The sequence below is a fragment of the Perognathus longimembris genome, chromosome 17 (genome assembly GCF_023159225.1).
Source record: "Perognathus longimembris pacificus isolate PPM17 chromosome 17, ASM2315922v1, whole genome shotgun sequence".
In the NCBI taxonomy this organism is placed as follows: domain Eukaryota; kingdom Metazoa; phylum Chordata; class Mammalia; order Rodentia; family Heteromyidae; genus Perognathus; species Perognathus longimembris.
This window is the reverse complement of record NC_063177.1, coordinates 39,013,143-39,020,356: the sequence shown is the minus strand read 5'-3', so window position 1 is coordinate 39,020,356 and position 7,214 is coordinate 39,013,143.

Genomic DNA, 7,214 nt, shown 5'->3' with positions numbered 1-7,214 from the left:
AACACTGTCCCCGGCTTCCTTTTTGCTCAAGGCTAGCACTCTGCCACTTGAGCCACAGCGCCACTTCTGGCCGTTTTCTGTATATGTGGTGCTGGGGAATCGATCCCAGGGCCTCATGTATACGAGGCAAGCTCTCTTGCCACTAGGCCATATCCCCAGCCCCATAGTAACGGTTTTCACATAGATGGATATTCAGATTAATGACATAGAATAGAGTCCATAGCGTAGATGGATATACAGATTAATGACATAGCATAGAGTCCATAGTTAGAATCTTTTTGTAGGAGGTATAATCAATTTATATTCAAAAAGTTGCCAAGGAAATTCAATGAGGAAATGATAATTTTTTCCACACATGGTACTGGAATATTTGGACAGACATATCCCTAAAACTAACGCACCAGAAATTTTGACAGAAATTTTTACCTTGGCCTCACACTACATACAAAAATTAGTTAGAAAAAAATAGAGGGGGAGGGAAAGTGGGAGAAAAATGAAAGAGGGGGTCACAAGTCTGACAAGAAATTTACTTACTACCTTACATATGTATTTATCAGTAACCCCTCTGTACATCACCTTGACAATAAAATTAAAAAAGAAAAAACATCGATGAAAATAACAGGACACAAAAATCATGAAAAAGGAAAGAAATTTGTCAAAATGAGAATGAAGAATAGTTTGCTCATTTGTGCTTGATAACAGGTGTTGAGCCATGCCTCCAGTCCCTTTGCTCCCTATTAAGTGAAAATGTTAAAGGTGTAACATGGGGCTTGAGGTGCAGCTTGAGGATAGAAAACGTCCCAGCCTCACAAAGGCCCTCCATTCAATGCCCAGCACAGCAAACAAAATTAAACTGAACAAGGCATAATGCATACTGGAACTGAACAGTTAACAAAACATTAACCTGACAAGGGATTTGTTTGAGACCAGACATAAAACGATATCACAACTCTATTATAATAGGACAACTAACTCAACTAAAGAATGGATTTGAAGAGCTACTTAACCAAAGGAGATGTACAGAAGATATTTATTAAGAGTGGAGAAAAGGCTGGATTTGTCTAAAGTTGGAGACAGGATGGGCACTCTGACTTGCTTGAGAACATGCACTAGGAGGCCAGAAAAAGATCTCCTTCATGGTGTAGAGATAGAGGTGAAGATAATTGATATGTACCACAGAATGTCCTCAACCTGCCACTGGATATTCATGTCTCCTCACCATAAGGAAGCAGCATCATTCAAGGATGAGTCAGCATGCCTAGGCTTATGTCTTCCAAATACCTGTTGACAGATTGTCTATGCAAGATGAAGAGCTGATGAAGAGCTTTGGATCCACATGAAACCCCACACCATACACCCACCCACCAGGGGCTCAACCTTCCTCTTCCCACATGTCTAGTACAAGCATCCCCTATTGGATATCATTTGTCAAGTCTTCCAGCCTGGTCTTTCTCTCTCTCTCTCTCTCTCTGAAGACTCCGTAGGAGCCCAGTATGAGATACAATTCTCTGCTGGTTGAAGTATCTATCACACTGGAATGTAAGATGTGTGTGTCTGTGTGTGCACACGTACGCGCGTATGTATGCCTGCATACAAGTTCATTGACATTAAAAAAAAACAACAAAAAACCAACTTTAAAAGATTGACCTTACCAGGTGTGTTAGTGGGGCTTTGAAGCAACTGGAACTCTTATATACTGCTCTTGGGAATAGAAAATGGTGTAACCACATTTGGAAATAATGTGGCAGCCTCTGAAAAAGTTAAATATGTATTTACCTTATGACCTAGCCATTGCACACTTAACAGATTTACCCAAGAAACATCAAAGCCAATGTCCACACAAAGACTTGTGGGTAAACACTCACAGCCACTTCTCTTGTAATAGCCCCAAACACTGCCACTAGAAGTGACAGGGTTGGCCCCAGGACACAGCAGGAGGATATAGGTGAGCTGGGCAAAGATCTATGCCTCAGATTGCCTTGGAATTGGATTTCTGCCTGTCTCAGCCATTTCCTAGCTAGCTGTTTATATTAATACCTTACTTCCTTTGTTTTGGAATAGAGCACAGGTGAAGAAACATTCATCCACACATCAATAAATACTTATAAAATGAACTTCCTTGTCATCATTACACAGGTAAGTCAAGAAACATTGTCCAAGCTGATCATGATGGGCATGTCTGTAGTCTCAATGCTTAAACAAAACCAAAGTATGATGTTTTCCCTGTTATGAGATTCTGTAAAGAACACACCTAGAGGATCTTAGGGTATGTGGATCTTCCAAAATAATAATAATTTATTTTTGAAGCAGAGTCTAAAATTTGAGATCCACTACCTCAGCCTCCTGAGTGCTGAGTGAGATGACAGGCAGGCCCCACCCGCTGTACTCTTTTCGCTTCTACTAGATAGTGTTAAATGGTCCAAAGAGAGGTTGCATCCATCTGTCCTTATCAGCAGAAAGATCATCTGTTTTTGGATCTCAGTTTCCTGATTTTTCTTTTGTAAAGTCAGAGGGTTGACAAGATTGTATTTCTCTCTCTTGGTTTTTTTGTTTTGCTTTGTTTTTGAGACAGGTAGCTTAGGGTCTCACTCTATGGCCTTGACTTCTCCATCCTCCACTGGTCTCCGTCTCTAGAGTGCTGGGATTACAGGTGTAGGCCAGCTGTCCTGGAAACGGGCTGGATATCTGAAGCGTTTTAGTGTTCGGATGTTTAGGAAATCTATGATTCAGGAGCCCCAAATAAGCATCACCTGGGGCCCAGCATCCTTGAGAGGGATTACCTAAATGATCAGAAAAAGAGAGGAAGATGCACTCTGCACTTGGGAGGAAGCCTCTGAGCATCCTAAAGGAGAGCTGCCCTCCTAAACTCTTAAGATTGGTGTCAGAGGAAGATATTGGCCTCTGCTTCTGCCTGCCTCAAATAATAAGCTCATTCTGAAACAAGGTTAATTGTGTCCCACATAAAAGTCAGGGGTAGCCAGCACTGGTGGCTTACACCTGTAATTCTAGCTTCTTAGGAGTCTGAGATCTGAAGATCACTGTTCACAGCCAGCCTGGGCAGGAAAGTTAGTGGGATTCTTATCTCCAATTAACCTCCAAAGAACCAGAAGTGGAGGTAGGTAGCTCAAAGTGGCAGAGCACTAGCCTTGAGCAAAACAAACAAAAAAGAAGTCAAGGGTAAGTGACCTGTGTGTACAGGAGGGACTGTAGGTTTCCCCTGAAAGAGAAGGGCATTGCACAGCAGCAGTGGCAGCTTTGAGAGAAGGCAAGAGTGAAGGGGGTAGGAGTGGTGGGATGACTGTGGGAAGGAGCCAGCCTAAGGTTATGTGGTCTTTCTGGAGAACACTAGCAGAGGTGTCGCATCGCCAGGAACAGAACTGCTGCCCAGGGTGCTGGCAGTCCTATCTCTTCGCTCCAGCTTTCCTGGGGTGAGATGTTACCATCAGATGTTAAACCTCCATATAGCATATAGCATCTCCAGAACACATAGTGTTATGCCAGATTTCCGGTCCCCAAAGACCACCAAGGAGCCGATACCGATGCAAACGCAGGAGAGTCTTTATTGCAAGCTCGAGCCTGGTCTCCCAACCATCACCGACACAGCAGACCTGGATTGAGAGCCCCAACCCTCAGATAGGCAGGGTTTGTATTGTGATTACAACAGGGGCAGGGTATTTCCAACTTGGCAGATACTTGATTGGATGACATTTAGCAAGCAAGTCTTGTCCTATTTCTATTAGCCATCTACCCTTTCAGTTACCTATTTTGGCTTTGATATCGGGAACTGGCCTCGATATCAGGAATTGACAACAGGTGGTCACGTAGCTCTGATGCAGGGGGTTAGTGCAGGGGGTAGAGCAAGTCACAAATGGGTTAAGCAAGCCGTTTACAGAAGCAGAATATTGCAGTCAGGCTGACCTAGTACCAACTTTATTTTAACAATTGCGACCATGTTTCCCCATTACCACTAAGCAAGCTTGAGCGGGCTAAAACAATCCAGTACTCAATCATAAGTAAACCAACCCAACAGTTACCATTTCTACTACTATTATGGTTATTTCTATAGTGTATGACTATGATCATTTTTTTTTTTTTTTTTTTTTGCCAGTCCTGGGGCTTGGACTCAGGGCCTGAGCACTGTCCCTGGCTTCTTTTTGCTCAAGGCTAGCACTCTGCCACTTGAGTCACAGCGCCACTTCTGGCCATTTTCTGTATATGTGGTGCTGGGGAATCGAACCCAGGGCTTCAAGTATACGAGGCAAGCACTCTTGCCACTAGGCCATATCCCCAGCCCGACTATGATCATTTTTTACTGTCCGTTACCATGGTTGCTACCCAGGTATAGAGGGGAACAAGTGCTCCCTACATTTTTAAATATCAAACTATAAGAAACTAGTCTCATGGGTGGGGGTGCAGCCCCCTAGCATGGAGTCATCACCAGGGTTTAGAAGCTGTTATAATTTTAACACTAAAACTTATATTTAGTTTCTCCAGTTTTCAGGTCAGCCCTAACAATAGCCCTTGGCGCCAATAGGAGGCTGATCAATACTTCCCCAAGGTGAGTAGTCTAGGAGTTAGAATACCTTGCTTCTGCACAGGGTGGACCTCTGCTGGCCCCTGTCTCCATCTACCTTACTCAGAGGTTAGTTTAGAACTGGACACACTCATAAAGACCCTCCTCCTGAATCATACCCTCCTCCCCTTTCTTTACCCTTCCTCTGCAACCTCTCTCCCCTACTACTCTCCCCCCCCGCCCCCGCCTCTTTCTCTCATGTACACATACATGCTGGCCTCAAACTGACTCTGCCTACTGAATGCTGGGATTACAGGCATATGCCACCATGCCAAGCTCTCTTTCTTTCATTTACTAATTCATTCAGTTATACGCAGTGAGTGCCTAATATATGCCTTAGTAGCACCGTTGACATTGGAGATAACAAACTGGACAAGGGGGCTGGGGATATAGCCTAGTGGCAAGAGTGCCTGCCTCGGATACACGAGGCCCTAGGTTCGATTCCCCAGCACCACATATACAGAAAACGGCCAGAAGCGGCGCTGTGGCTCAAGTGGCAGAGTGCTAGCCTTGAGCGGGAAGAAGTCAGGGACAGTGCTCAGGCCCTGAGTCCAAGGCCCAGGACTGGCCAAAAAACAAAAAACAAAAAACAAACTGGACAAGGCCCATTCCTGGGCTTTGAATTGTCAATGAGGTCAAATGAGGGTGACTCACTGAACAGGATCTTCCTCCTCTCCTGCAGCAGGTTGTAAGGGAAAGGGCTGGGGACTTGGAGTTAGGGGAATCATATAAAGGCCACATTGCCCATCTGCAAAATAGTGATCCCATTGACTTCAAACTGTTGCTCTGAGGAGTTGGCGCGAGTGTATTTGTTTTGTATATTAGCTGCTCAGTACAAAATAGTTCAAAATCTAGAGGGAGTCACTAGCCGATCTAAGCCTTTTAGACGTGAGGGAAAATGCCCAAACCCTGGGCAAGGAGATGGTGTCTATAGTCCACTCTATGAGGTTGCATAGACTTGTCTCTCTGGCTAGTCCAGAAGGGCAGAGAGGTGATTCAAATGGGAAGAGCAAAACATTCGAAGTCATTAAGTCACATAACAGAATGATTAAGAAGATGAGACTAATAACTTGATTAATCTGGGTTAGAGGAAGCTCTGGGGGCATATGGCAGAGTACTGAGTCTTCTCATTATCTAGGATGCTAGAGGGTGGAAGTGAAGGGAGAGAAACGTAAACAGCTGGCTCACAGACCTGCAGCCCAATCAGTACCTCTCTGCCTTCATTCCTGAACAATTACTTTCTTGCTGCCCCTGCCCCAGTTTAGTCAAACTGGGCTCCAGCAACACCTGGGTTTGAGTGTTACTTGGCAGCAAATGTTTACTGAGTATTTAAAGAAGAAAAGTACAATGATCCCAATCTTCAGTCACGTATATAAGCACACCTGAAGGCTAGCTAGATTGTTAGACAAGATTGTGAAAAAGATTGTTAGAATAGAGGCATGATAGGCTGGGCATGTGGACAGTGAGACAGAAACTAGGCATTCAGAAATAAAGTTGGACTAGAAGTGCGTGAGGACTAGCCTCTTTTCATGAAGAAAGTTTGCATTCCTTCCTTCCCTGAACTGTAAAACAATGACCTCCTCCTCTCTCCACTTTCATCCTTGCTTCAAACCTAACTTTTTTTTTTTTTTTTTTTTTTTTTTTTTGATGAGAGGAGGAGGCTTGAACTGGGGCTTGAGCTCAGGGCCTTTGCTCTACTACTTGAGCCACAACTCCCATCCTTGCTTCAGATGTTTATTATGCCCTAGGGACCACATTCCTTCACGAAAACTACCTGAAGTGGGACATGGTGGTATGGTGGCTCACCCCCTGTAATCCCAGCTACTTGGGAGGGGTAGAAGGAGGACAATTTTGAGTTCCAGGCCAGCAGGGGAAAAGTTAGACCCTATCTCAAAAGAAAAGGACTGCATAGCTCAAGTAGAGCAGTTGTCTAGCAGGTGAAAGCCCTTCCCCCCCCAGGTCAAGCCACAGTACCAAAATATAAACAAGAAACAAAAAATTCCCCCAGGCTGGAAAAACTGTCATGTCTGAATGGCGATTTAAATCACAAAAGGTAGACAACATCTCCCCAGCAAGTCCATAACAGCAGAATGCCATAGTAGCTGGAATGATCCAGATATGTGTGGTGCCGTGGGACCCTAAGAAGCACTTAGCTATCGGAATATTTAAATGAAGTCCCTCTCCCCAAGTAACTGTAATGTTAGAACTCGGCATAGACCCCTCTTCATGTGGCCATGTCCAAGTCAGGGTGTGTACTGTACTTTTCTTTGTTTTGCTTTACTAGGAAACTTTACTGGTCTCTATCAGAGTCATTTCTGCCATCTCGTGAATCTGGCACCCCAAGTTGAAGTTCATTCCTCCCAGGGACCTCCTTGGTACCTTGTTCTGGAGATAGGATTGCTGGAGCAAAGAACAAGTAAGTTTAAGTTTTATTGACAACACCAGATTGATGTACAAAGACTTTGTAGTAGTTTATTTCCACCTGGAATCTATTTTAATAACCAAAGGAGTGGTTGTGTCTCAGATCAATTTTTACCTACAATAGTCTGGTTAGCCCATAAAAACCCTGAGTTGCTGTCTCTCAAGGCCATAATTGGGATATCTTCATAGGAGATTCTGTTTCTCTCTCTGTTTCTTTCTC